Raw genomic sequence first — 13,548 nt, forward strand, 5'->3', positions numbered from 1 at the left:
GGTTACTGAACATCAGAAGAGTGTGGTCTAGAGAGGATGTGGTCACAGAACTCTGGCCATTTGTCCCTTGGCCTTGCTGCTCTAGCTGGAGAGTCCACTGTGCTTCATTCACCTACCCATCCATTCATTTGTCAAGCATTTATTCACCAGTCGTGTGTCCCCAGTGCTATGCTGACTGATGGGGACACAGAAGACAAAGACGCAGGAGCTTAGGGTTGAGGTGCACAGACAAAGGAGATACCTGATTAGAGGATTATGTTGGGTAAAAGCTATGGTAGGTTTGGACTCGTGGTTTAGACATCGCGGGAGGGTTGTGGGGGGCCAGGGGTCCTCTGGAGGAGCTGACTGACGCCTGAGTCTTGAGGAAGGAGTGTCTTGACGAGGAAGGTGAAGGGTACCTGGCTACCTAGGAAACAACATGTTGTGCAAAGCCCAAGTGAGGATGGAATGTTTGGGAACTGCCAATTACGGCTTTGGGAGCACCGTCCTCTGATCCATTAATATGAAGATAAGTCAACTAAAGCCCTCATGTCTTTACCTGAAGACGAGCTAGGAATTTCCCACTCTGTATTTATTTAGCAGACCTTGTTACTTTGCAGTCCATCATCCCAGCCTATAGAATCTCCTAAGATTGATCCTGACATCTTTCCTGGCTTTATGCCACCTCAGGTTGAAGCAGCATGGTACCCATTTCCTTATCCAAGTGGTCAGTGGGCATACTGATCAAGACGGAGCCAACACCTTGGACCCAGAGCAGCCTCCATGGCCACCCTCCATTGAAGACTTCTGTAAGTTGTCCCCAGGACTTCGTGAAAGGCTCTCCTGAATGTCTTCCTGACATCGCACAGCAGTGGTTTTCTGGCCCATCACAAAGGACTCTTGCGAGATGGGCAGTGTTGTTTTTGGAGAGCCCACTTGCTTTCTAGTGGGCACTGCTTGCCATTCTAGAAGCTCGCAGACAGACTAGCTGCGGACACTCATTCCCCACCCCCCAGAAATTTCAGCTGTGATCTACTCCTGAGAACTGCGGGTTGTCCACAGTGAGCTTAGAAACAGAAAAATACAGACAGAGCTCCTTCCCTTCCCCGCCCCTCCCCGCCCGACTCTCCCAACATGCACCTTGTCCTGGACACACACCTAATTCCAGGCTCAAAGGTCAGCACTATCAGATGCTTGTCCCTAGTGTGGGGAACCCTCTGTGTCATATCTTTGACTACTGACCTCTCCATACGATGCTGGTACGAATACCCAGGGAAGCTGGGACCAGACAATGACCACAGGACTATCAGTTGATTTTCTCCTAGAACCTTCAAATATTGTCCTTTACTACCCAGCTGAGTTTGTTCTCGCTACTCAGTTTTAAGAATTAATCACCTTTTGTATTTACATGTAAATGCTTGGTAGCCAAAGAAAATATTTGATTGAGAAAAAACCTACCCCATTCATATTACCAAAAAGAATCATCATTAACAATCTGTGATAACCATTTTGGTCATGTCTTTATGCACATATGGGGAGAGAGAAGTAGATGCATGGGCACTTAGGTAGTTAGAGAAATAATTTGGCCAAGATGGAATCATACTGTGCAGGGCATTTTTACTAAACATGGATTAAACTGAATTTAACTGAAATGTTTAATAGCATAATAAGAAACTCAATGAACTGACCCAGGATTTCTGGACATCAGATCAATTATTTTCCCCACAAGAAACATTAGTTCCTAAAATAGCCTTCAAAATTAAGAGCAAATAGCATAAATATTAGGAGAGTAAAGTATGTTCTAAACAAAGTTTCAATTTGAGACACTATCCAGTGACACTCTCTTAGGAGAATTATGAAAATTAGCACATTACTCTCTTCCCCTAGCTCCCCAACGCAAGGTGCTTAATAAACGCACTGCTTTCGTATTGTCCAAAGTAGTAACGCTTACTTTCTGCTCTATAAATGCAATGTCTAGTTTCTAAATCTATGGGCCATGGACTACGATGGAATGCTCTCTGCCCCTTGGCGGTTTTTTAACCATAAGTTTTCTCTCTTCCGATGATTTTGATTCACTATTTGGTTGACTGGATTTATTGTCAGGTAGTTTTTCTGAGGAAGGGCTCTTATTGTGCATGCGAGATGGTGTCTGTCTGCTGGCTTTCTACTTGAAGTTACGTATGTCTCTTCTCAGAATGTTGTAGGCAGTACGTCCCTGTCTTGAAGATGGGGTGTTGCTAAGGCGAAGTCTGAGGCATCTGCCCTTGGGGAGCTAATAGGCTGTGTGCAAAGTGAACATAACCCTGGGGCGCCTGGGTGGCACAGTGGTTAAGCTTCTGCCTTCGGCTCAGGGCGTGATCCCGGCGTTCTGGGATCGAGCCCCACTTCAGGCTCCTCCGCTATGAGCCTGCTTCTTCCTCTCCCACTCCCCCTGCTTGTGTTCCCTCTCTCGCTGGCTGTCTCTCTCTCTGTCAAATAGATAAATAAAATCTTTAAAAAAAAAAACCACAAAGTGAACATAACCCAAGCAGAATTCCCTCAATCTGTCCCTCTGCCAGCGTTTCCCAGGACGGTACACAGCACCACTGGTCACCCGGTTGTCCAGGCAACCCCCTTCCCTTGGAGTCGTTCTCTGGTATTTTCCATCCTGAAGCAAAAAAGGTGACTCTACCTCCAAAATATATCCAGATTCTGACCACTTCACATTTCTTCCACTGCTTCTATGCTGATGTAAGTCCACCACAAATGTCCCTTGCACTATTGCACTTAGGTCCTAACTCACTTCTTGCTTCTACTCTATGCCGTCCCCTCCTGTCCCGTCCCAACCCATCCCATCCCGTCCCATCCCATTTTAGTTATGTGTATTTTATTTTTTATTTTTTTTAATATGGCTTTCACACCTGTGGAGTTTTTGTCTCTTTCATTTCTTTCCTCAACTCTGCCAACTTAGTTTTTCTTTTTCATTTTCTTTAAGATTTTATTTATTTGAGAGAGTGAGCACGAGCATGACCAGGGTGTGCGGGAGCAGGTGGGGGGAGGGGCAGAGGGACAAGCAGACTCCCTGCTGAGTGAGGAGCCTGACTGCAACTCAAGGCTCCGTCCCAGGACCCTGAGATCATGACCTGAGCCAAAGTCAGACACTTAACCGACTGAGCCACCCAGGCGCCCCAACTTAGTTTTTCTTTTATTACTTATAATCCCCATTTTTGTTTTTTGAAGCATTTTAATAAGTTTACAAACAGTAAAATCCACTCTTCGTAGTATATAGCTCGATGAGTTTTGGCAAACACTAGGTCTGTATATTCACCACCATGTCAAGATACAGAATAGTTCCATCACCCCAAATAATTCCCGTGTGTTGTCCTTTTGCAGTCAACTCCCGCCCCGACCTCTAATCCCTGGAAACCCCTGATCAGTTCTCCTACCACTTAGCTTTGCCCTTTCCACTAAGAATCATATAAATACAGCTGTATGTTATATAGCCCTTTGGTGTGGCTTCTTTCACTTACAGAAATGCATTTGGATTTCCCCACATCACTGTGTATCTACAGAGTTAATTACATTTTATTAATGTAATTAATAACTAGCAATTAACTAGTACTCTGTTCTTTAGACGTACCAGTTTGTTTATGCAATAGCTGGTTGAAGGATGTTTGAGGTGTCCCCAGTTTTTATTATGAATAAAGCGGCTATAAACATTCACATAGTGGTTGTTATGTTAACGTACGTTTTCATTTCTTGGTTCAATATCCAGGAGTAGGATTGGTAAGTTATGCGTTAAGTATATGTGTGGCTTCGTAAGACACGGCTAAGCTGTTTTGTAAAGGGGTGGTAGCAATTTGCAGCCAGTGACGTATGCGAGTCCAGTTTTTCCACATTTCTAGTACTTGCTATTGTCAGGATTTTTTTATTTCAGCAATTCTAACAGGCATGTAATGGTATCGACACAAAACCACACATACTATGGCTTTAATTTGCATTTCTTTTACGATTAATAATGCTCCCCAGCTTTTCGTGTGCTTATTTTCCATCCGTATATACCTTTTCTTTCTCTTTATGAAGCCCAATATTTCCAAGCCTATTTATTCGTTTATTGTTTATTGAAGTACGATTAGGATACCATGTCATGTTAGTTTCAGATGTGCAACATAGTGATTCACCAATTCTATACATTATTCAGTCATAAGAAAATGAGATCTTGCCATTTGCAGCAACATGGATGGATCTAGAGGGTAGCATGCAAGGTGAACTAAGTCAGACGGAGAAAGACAAATGCCATACAATGTCCCTCTATGCAGAATCTAAGAAACAAACAAAACAAAGAAACAAACAAAAAAAATCCAGATGCCTTTTTAAGTAAAACATCTGTTCCAATCTCTTGCCTATTTCAGGAGGAGGGTTGTTTGTTTTCTCACTGTTGAGTTTTGCAAGTTCTTTATGTGCACTGGGTATAAGTCCTTTGTCAGATACAACATTCGCAAACATTTCCTTCCAGCCTGTGAATCGTCTTTTCATTCTCCTTTCAGTCTCTTTCACAGAGCAAACGTTTTTAATTCTGAAAAGGCTCAATTTATCATTTAAAAAAACAGATTCTGCTTGTGGGGCCATCTCTAAGAACTCTTTGCCTAACCCAAGATCATAAAGATTTTTCTCCCTGGTTTTCTCCTAGAAGTTTATAATCTTGTGTTTTACCTTTAAGGCTATGATACATTTTGAATTAATTTTTGCATATACTGTGAGTGTTCGGAGAGGGTTGCCTGGGACTGGGATAGCAGTCCCCTCCTGGGGCATGGGGCTTTTTCTAGGGGTCTGAGGATGGAAAGAGAGAAGAAACCAGGTCTTCGTGCCCAGCTTTCTGAGAGGTGAGAGCGACCTTAAACCTCTCACTGTAGGATATGACATACATCTGGTACTAGACATGGTCTCCAGGAAACCTCAGGGAAGACAGAACTTGAATGGGCATGAGAAGAGGACTCTAGAAACTGTCCATCTGGGAAAGCTGCTGGGGTAAGGGATCTGGCGGCAGGGAAGAACTGGGCTTTTAGAGGGAAAACATTTTAAAAAATAATAGCAAAAATGTACTGACTGTCTTGTATCGAACAATTATTCTGTGCCAGGTACTTTATGTACGTACATTCTAACGCAGATCGCCACCAGGCAAGGAGGGAGGTATTCTTATATACGGATGAGGGAATCGAAGTTCAGAGAAGTTAGGTTATCTGTTCAGGGCCACACAGCTATTGGGCAGGAGGGTGAGATTTCAAGCCCGGGCTGGACACTGAAGGGGGTGCTCTGTTTTCTCCAAAAAGCTATCTCCTGTGACTCAGGGCTCAGGGAGCACTGGATGGAAGTAGATGAAGGGTAAGGAGCGAGGAAGGCTGGAGGTTGGTCAAAGGTAGATTTCCATGAGGCCAAAGGACAATCGACTCTTGGACTGGGGCTGAAAGAATCCATGGAGTTGTTCTCCCCATGATGTTTTCTGAAACACAGTTCATAACTCCTCACCCGTGGAGGAAGCGGAGGCTGGTGAGGTCTGGACAAATGAGCCTGGTGGCCTCTGAAGCAGGATTTCACTGAGTCGGCCCTGATGGAACCATCTGTGTCTGCTGTCCCGGATGCTTCCTTTCAAGGCTGACTTGGCAATTTTTCCACCAGTCTCGGCCTGGGAAGCTGTCTGGATGACTAGGGGATGAAAAACCAAATTCCTGCCTGCCAGATGGGTACCTATATCTCCCCTTGGCATCTCACATGGGGCATTGGCAACAGAGACCGTGACCCCTCATTAGCTGTCTGTCACTGCGAGGATACCTAGGGGGCCTGGCAGGGAACAGGAGGTGTCCCTCCTGGGAGAGTGGGACCTGGGAGACGTGGCCCTGGCAAGGGGCAGCGATTCTGGACCATTCTGTTGTTCTGTGGAAAGGTTTTCTTCCCTCTGCCAAATATGGTGACTCTTTGGCCTAGTCACTGAGCTATTCCTGGAAGGTAGGCTGCATGCCAGTGTTTCAGGCAGGCACTGTTCTCGCTCTGAGCCACTGCCCAGCATCCCCCAGGGACCAGCAGCGCAGCGTGCCCCTAAGCAGGGCTCCCAGAGACGTGAGGGCCAGAGAGACAGAGACCTGGAGTCCACCCATGGTCAACTTCTCGGTGGTCCTAGCTTGGGTTTCCACCATCCACGCTCAGCCCCTTTTTGGCCCCTCACGGACAGCAGTGGTCAAGGAGGGGTCTGGATGCAGCCCTGGCACCTGCCCTTGGGCTCTCGAGTCTGGAGGTGAGGGTCTGGGTGGGCAGCGTCTATGTGAACCTGGCCAGCCCAGGCCTGACTGGAGGGGGCAGGTGGAGAGCTGAAGAGGAACTGGAACCATCTCTAAGCTAAGTGGGTCTCTCCTTAGCCTGGAAAGGCAAAAGCTGAGAGGGTGAGAGTCGAGTCAATGAACTCAGGAAGTCTGAGCAGTGCGAACAGAGACTTCACCCGTGTAATCTAGAATACTGGAATGAGAAGTGGGACCCAGTGCTGAGGTGAGGGCCAGTCAAGCTCCCCCTTACCAGCTGGGCAAGTTACATAAGTGCTCTGAGCCTCAGATTCCTCAGCTGTAAAAGTCCGAGGTTGTGGGGAGGAGTATTTGACGTAGGTGAAGTGCTTAGCATGGTGTCTAGCCCCTACAGTAAGTGCTCGGAATTGGGAGCAATCTTCCTTATCAGCACCATCAGACGTTTTTATTAGTGCGTTTGGAGTCCCGCTACTTTAATTGGAGACTACGTCCAACGTTTATTTATTACGTGATCCTGGTGAAGTTCTTTGACCGCTCTGAGCCTGGACTTCCTGATCTCTACAATAGGAATAATAATAATAATAATAATAATAATAATAATAATAATAATAATTTACAGAAAATTGTTGGGGTAACTAAATGACCTAATATAAAAGCAGCTGGCACAAGATAGGCTCTAAATACATTGGACTAGCATGAGGACACCCTCATCATTCTTAAGGTCTGTTTAGGACCCTCTCGCCAAAGAAGGACAATTTTACATGGCATTTACATGGCAGGGGTCACCTCATGAGATATCACCCCAAGAGATGATACAGATTAGGGACTGAGTCAGGAGTCTTTCAGATGCAGGTGAAGAAATCCAACCCAAATTAGCTTGAAAAACAGGGAAGACTATGGGATTGAGCTGGGCTTCAGGCACCACTGGATCCAGGCACTTGGACAATGGCATCAGCGTACTGTCTGTCCTCGAGCCCTTTCCTTCGTGTTGACTTCTTTCTCGGGCAGGTTTGCTCCTCGTGGTGGCAAAGCGAGCTGCTGGGGGTGCCAGGCAGGCTTGCTTCAGAGGAAAGAGCTGTACTGCTTTGCCCCGAGCTCGCCTCACACTCCTCAAAATGACTGTTTGGGTCACATGACCGCCCCTGAACCACTCACCGGATTGGGGCTGGATCACATGCCCGGCCCTGTGGCAAAGCCTGAGGGCCTTTGTTTGACAGCCACACTGGAATCTGTGGAGGGGGGCACCATTCCCATAAAGCAGAGAAGCACGCAGTTACCAGAAGAAGAGAGAGGGCTGGCCGGGCAGGCAGACGCAATCACTGCCGAGTTAAAAGTATGCTCTAGGTAAATCCCTGGATGACCTAATGCATCATCTTAATGGGCTGTGAAGGGAGTGGGGAATGCTCACAGATCTCATCCTACGGGCCCCTCAGTGGCCTGGCAGGGAAGGAATCACGGACTGGGCACCCATGGGGCTGTTAGTCCTTTGCATACAGCCAGTCCCCAGCTTACCCCAGACCACAGCCCCACCCTCACCCCCGCCTGCAAGGCAACCTGGGAGGGCCGACTGCACCCCTTGAGCTTCGATGGTTCAGGTGGCATGAGGATCTGAAGGCTGCAAATTCATACCCTTGCTCAGACGCATGCTGGACGGGGCCAGAGGGAAATAGAGCCGGGGCCCCGGACTTGGAATCAGAGGCTGAGGGGCCGATGCCATCCCAGCGGCATGACCTTGAACATACCGCCACCCTGGGCATTCTCCTCTGCCCAGTGAGGGGCTGGGCTGCGTTCTTTCCCGGTGCTGACATTCTGGGAATCTATGAATGTTATTAAATTCATGAATCGGCTTCTTTGCTTGGAACAAGTCGGCTTAAAATACATGCAAATTGCACTAAGTATAGCTGTTTCCTTGCTGAGAAGGCAGTCTGGCATATTTACATAGTTTGAAACTGGCTGCTGCTTGCACGGGGTGGGGAGCACTACCAGGCTCTGAGGCCGGGCTCCTAACGCAAGCGGAGTTCTGGACCGTTCCCAGCCTGGAGTCCCGAGGCCTCTCGTTCTCAGCGAGGGGGAAGGGAGCTGCTCTTGCTGGAGCCTAGATCAGCCAGGAGCCATTCTGGGTGCTCGTTCTCTATGATCTTATTGAATCCTCACAGCTGTCCTTGAAAGTGAGTATTAACTGTTCCCATCGAATCAACGAGAACGCCAGAAGCTCTAGCCTGCCCAAAGTCACATAGAGAGTACATGTGGAGGTTAGAACCCTGGTCTGGCCGACTCCAAAGTCCACGTACCCTCTACCACACTAGGCCAAGCGAGGCTTTCCTCTTCACACGCCCGGCTCAGCCAGACTCCCTGCATTTCAGCCGTGCTCTTGTGGGCTGGTGCTGACAGTCCTCATTCATTCATTCATTCATTCATTCATTCATTCATTCATTCAACCACCACATGGCTCCAGTCCAGCGATTCTGCAGTAAACAAGACAAACATGGAGCTTACCTTCTAGTGTAAGTGTCAGAAAATAAACAGGAATACATAAAGGGACTGTTGCAGATCGTGACGGATGTTCAGAAGATAACAGAGCGTGGACACCAAGAACACCAGGAGCCCGGCCTGGATGAGGGCTGCTTGGGAAGGACCGCCTGAGAAGGTGCCATCGAAGCTGAGAACAGAAAGGTGCCCGTGGTGAAGGTCGAGCCAGCAGCCCTGGGATCCAGTCTCAGCCCCTGTCAGCTGCGTCACCTTGGGCGAGTCGCTGATTCTTTCCGAGCTTCTGGCTCTCCTCTGTGAAAAGGAAGTGAGAGAGGGGGACCGTGAGAATTGTAGCACTGGGTATAAAGCACCCACCCCACCGCCTGGCATGGGAAAGGCACCCACTGTGACTGGGATTGTCACCGTACTGTCCGATCCGGGCCCGGGGCCTTGGCGGGAGGCTGCAGGGTCAAAGCCCTCTGTGGCTAACCGCAAAGACCTTCAAGCCTGGTAGGCAGGTGAGGTACCCGTCCAGGAAGTGGGCTCCTGGTTCCAGGCCTGGCTCTAACACCTGCTGCTTGGTGACCTTGGCAGGTCAGGGAACACACGAGGTCTCTGAGTCCCCTTCCTGCCTCCCAGGACGGCTGTGGCCATCTGGGTATGAAAGTGCTTTGAGTGGCTCTCAATCCAGCTCTCTTGTCCAACCAGCTGCATGACCTTGACAAGGCTCTTTGTCTCTGGGCCCTGGTTTTCTCACATCTGCCAAACGGGTACGAGAATACCCACTTGGGGGTCATAGTGAGGTGCAGATGAGATGGAGAATGTGATAGTATGGTGGCGCCTCCCTTATCCATGGTTTTGCACTCTGTGTTTTGGTTTTTTGTTGTTGTTGCTGTTGTTTAAGATTTTATTTATTTGACAGAAAGAGAGCGCGAGAGTGCACAAGCAGGGGGAGCTGCAGGCAGAGGGAGAGGGAGAAGCAGATTCCCCGTCGAGCAGGAAGCCCACCGCGGGGCTCCATCCCAGGACCCCAAGATCATGACCTGAGCCAAAGGCAGATGCTTAACCAACGAAGCCCCCCAGGTCCCCAGCTCTCCATGGTTTCAGTTACCCTTGGTCAGCTGTGGTCTGGAAGCAGGTGAGCCTCCTGCCATATTCAAAGGTCAATAGTAGCCTGAGGCTATGTCACCACGCCCCTGTCGTTCCCCCCACTTCATCTCGTTATGTCAGCGTTTTGTCGTCCCACAGCATTACAAGAAGGGTGAGGAGAGCACAATAGCGTATTTTGCGCGAGAGACACGACATTCACGTAACTTTTGCCACAGTGTGTTGTTATAGCTGTTCTAGTTTATTACTGGTGATGGGGGTTAATCTCTTACTGTGCCTGATTGATGAATTAAACTTTATCGCAGGGGCGCCTGGGTGGCACAGCGGTTAAGCATCTGCCTTTGGCTCAGGGCGTGATCCTGGCGTTCTGGGATCGAGCCCCACATCAGGCTCCTCTGCTATGAGCCTGCTTCTTCCTCTCCCACTCCCCCTGCTTGTGTTCCCTCTCTCGCTGGCTGTCTCTGTCTCTGTCAAATAAATAAATAAAATCTTTAAAAAAAAAAATAAAAATAAACTTTATCGCAGGTGCGTACCTACAGGGAAAAATAGTGTCTGTAGGGTTCCGTATATCGGCAGTTTCAGGCATCCACCGGGGGTCTTGGAACTCGTCCCCTGTGGATAAGGGGGATCCTTGTAACCCGAGTGCTGTGCAGCCTAGCTTGAGCCAGGGTCGCGCTCACCCCCACCTCCCAGAGACAAGGCACATTGACCAGGGGCTAAATTGGAGCTACTCTTGCAGTGAGGGCAGGAACGGAGCCTTACCCAAGCAAGAGCGAGTTCTCCATAGATGTGCAAGTGACTGGTTGAAGTCAGTGTCCTATGTCACTCACCCTGAGGGAAAGGGGACTTAGGTCTGTCCCTGTCTCTGTATAACTGGAAGGAAGAGAGGGTATCTAGCAGTCTCAGGGCCCACGCTGAGAGCCAGTGAACCCTCACAGCGCTTCATGGAGAAGATGGCTCAGGTTCAGAGAGGTTAAGCAACTTGTCCAGGATCACACAGCCTGTAAGTGAATGTGACTCTAGTGTTGTCTGACTCCCGAAGGCAGATCTTGTTTTGTGGATCCTGAGGCTTGTTTAATTTTGGGGAGGGGCAGGAGATGAGGGAGATAGAGGAGGGGAGTCTCGAAGACAGACATTTTGTAAGAACACAACATTTGGTAAGAAAGTGAATATTGGTCTAGAATGAAAAGAAAAGAAGGGGCCTTGGGAGGAGGGCCCGTGCAAGGGAAGGCCCTTGAAGCTTCTCTAGAAACTTGGAAAACATCATGAGCCTACCGTTGCCCATAGAAATCCCTAAGGATCAACATTCTGGGCCTAGAGGCAATCACCACATGGAAGCCCTTTGTTTTCCAGAAGGAACCGAGGGGAACTAACCAGCTTTCACACTGGAAACCCACACCGCGGAAGTGTGTTGCATCATGGAGAAAACACAGCTCATAGCACTGGACACATCTGGGTCTGAGACCCCAGGCAACACTTTCTTAGTGGCAGGAAACTCTTTGAGCCTCAGTTTCTCCATCTGTTAACACAGGATACTAATGCCTACCTTACAGGTGTGACAGGCGGTGAACCTCCGGTTCAGGTGAGCTGCTGCGTGTGGAGAGCAGTATAAAGAGCTGAGGGACCCAGGACACATTCCAGCTGCATTGTCAGCAATGAGCACCGCAAGGGTGTCTGGGAGGGGTGGTAATATGGGGCTCACTGCTGCCCGGCTGGCCCCATCTGCTGAGTGGAGACCCTGGGGGAAGGAGCGGGGAAGAAAGGAATGTTCCTGGAGGGAGTCGCTGGAGGAAAGGGGGTCCCTCCGGGAAGCTCCTGAGCTCCCTGAGGGTCTTGAATCTGGGGAGACACGTAGGAGGGTGGGGGGAGGAAGGTCCTATGGCTCTCTTGATAAATGATGGGGTCACAGAGATAGTACTGGACTGGGAGTCAGGCGCTCCGGGCTCTTGGTTTTATCAACCACTCACTTTGTGCTCTTGAACGAGTCCCTTCCCATGTCTGATCTCCAAGGTCCACGCTTGCCCTGATTTTCTATTTCTTCATGGCTGAGACAGCTCACCTAAGCCCCAAGTGTAGTTTTATATTTCGGTAGAAACAAAAGATGTGTTGTTTTGGGGGAAGCCCCGGAGGGAGTCAGTTGGCCCTGGTGCGGAGGCTCTGGCTGGAAAATCTCCACGTATATCCACCCCCGGGGAGGCCCTATGGACAGTGTGTGGGCCCACTTTAGAGACGTGGAAGACACCAGTGTCTCAATAAGCCTATTTGGAGAATAGTAAGGAGGAGCTCAGGGAGGTACCCAAGGTTGGCACTTCATCCTACAGATTGGAGACTTTCAGATCCCAGGAGGAAGAGCTGAGCTTCTCCACGCCTGCAGGTATGACCCTCCCCACGCCCCTAAGGAGTGTTTGAAATCTATCATATTGTCTTACATCCGGGTATCCTGGGAGGAAGCCTAGACCCTCAGCAGTGCCCCCTTTTCCGGCATCCCCACAGTGTTCTCCTGCTCTTGGTAAGGGGCATTGCTTGGAACTCTGGCCAACACTCAGCACCCTCCCAGACCAATGCACCTCAGTCTGGGCGCCAGGAGGCAGGACCACGATTCGTGATCTTCTTCCTTTCCCAGGAGCTCTCGCCGTTCAAGCCCCAAATCCCGTGGCCAAGGGCTGGCCTGGCCTGCACTCTTCTCAGATCCTGGGAGGCCAGTGGCAGAGCCAGCCAGGCCTGCTGGATGGGACCCAGGGAGTGGCGAATGAGGCTAACTCCCTCTGACAAGCCTGCGAGCTGCGCCCCAGGGGCTGGCCAGGCTGAGGCCCAGGGACATTCCTGCTGGCGGGGCAGCTGGCCAGATGGACCTCATAATTAAATCAGGGCCAGGCCTGGCTGACCGTCTGGGCTCTGACCCTACTTGGGCTCTGGCCCTTGGCTCCCGGGACGGGCCAGGGTTTGCCTCTGTGAAGGCGGAGGGTTTATGGTTGGGTGGAGATGGGCCAATGGGGCATCTGCTGAGAGGGCCACCATGATTCCATCTGTGGCTCGGGAAGACCCCCTCAACAGTGCCCGCTCGTCCATAGCTAGGACTGTGGGGAGAGGGTGGGGCTAGAAGGTGCAGCCCCTCAGATGAGCACCTTGGCAAGTGGTCTCTTGATCAGCTGGTCTGGATTTCTCCATCACAAGAAGGAGCAGCTCTCTCATGCCAGATGTTCAGGCCAAAAGCTTGGAGTCATCCTGGATGCCTTTGTTTTTCTCAGACCTCCGGGGAGTCCTCTTGGTTCCATCTTCAAACATGGGACATACAGGTTGGATCCATGGGTTAGCTCCAGAATCCACCTGCTTCTCCCCAGCCCCTCAGCTGCCACAGCCCTCCCTGCTGCCGGCCTCTCTTGCCGACTTTATCGCAGGCACCCTCTTACTGGTCCTCCTGTCTCCATCCTTGCCCATTATAGACTATTTTACACGCAACAGCCAGTGTGATCACAGAAAAGCATGTCCAATCAGTTCCCTTCTCCACTGAAAAGCCCCTGGTGGCTTCCCGCCTTACCCAGGATGGAATCCAGAGTCCCTTCTGGAGCTATAAGGTCCTACAGGATCTGCAAGCCCCCACCTAATCCCCAATCCCAAGCTTTGTGGTTTCGTTTGCTGCTGCCTTCCCCTGACCATTCAACTCCGGCCTCCAAGGCACACTCTCTCCCGCCTGGAGCACTCTGGCCCTGCGGTGTCCTGAGCC

At 49.9% G+C, this 13,548-nt stretch overlaps 1 protein-coding gene across 1 annotated transcript in view; it reads right to left on the bottom strand.

Annotated features, from left to right (window-relative positions):
* Window positions 1-3,622: 3,622 nt before the first annotated feature.
* The window catches only part of KCNA2 (potassium voltage-gated channel subfamily A member 2), a 58,825-nt gene continuing 48,899 nt past the window's right edge, over window positions 3,623-13,548 (bottom strand). Inside the window, exon 7 of the transcript XR_006780327.2 lies at window positions 3,623-9,029. The gene's annotated coding sequence lies outside the window, so the exon portion shown is untranslated. The remainder of the gene's footprint in view (window positions 9,030-13,548) is intronic.

Source organism: Ursus americanus, chromosome 12 (genome assembly GCF_024610735.1).
Source record: "Ursus americanus isolate L20-20 chromosome 12, mUrsAme1.1.p, whole genome shotgun sequence".
Lineage (NCBI taxonomy): Eukaryota > Metazoa > Chordata > Mammalia > Carnivora > Ursidae > Ursus > Ursus americanus.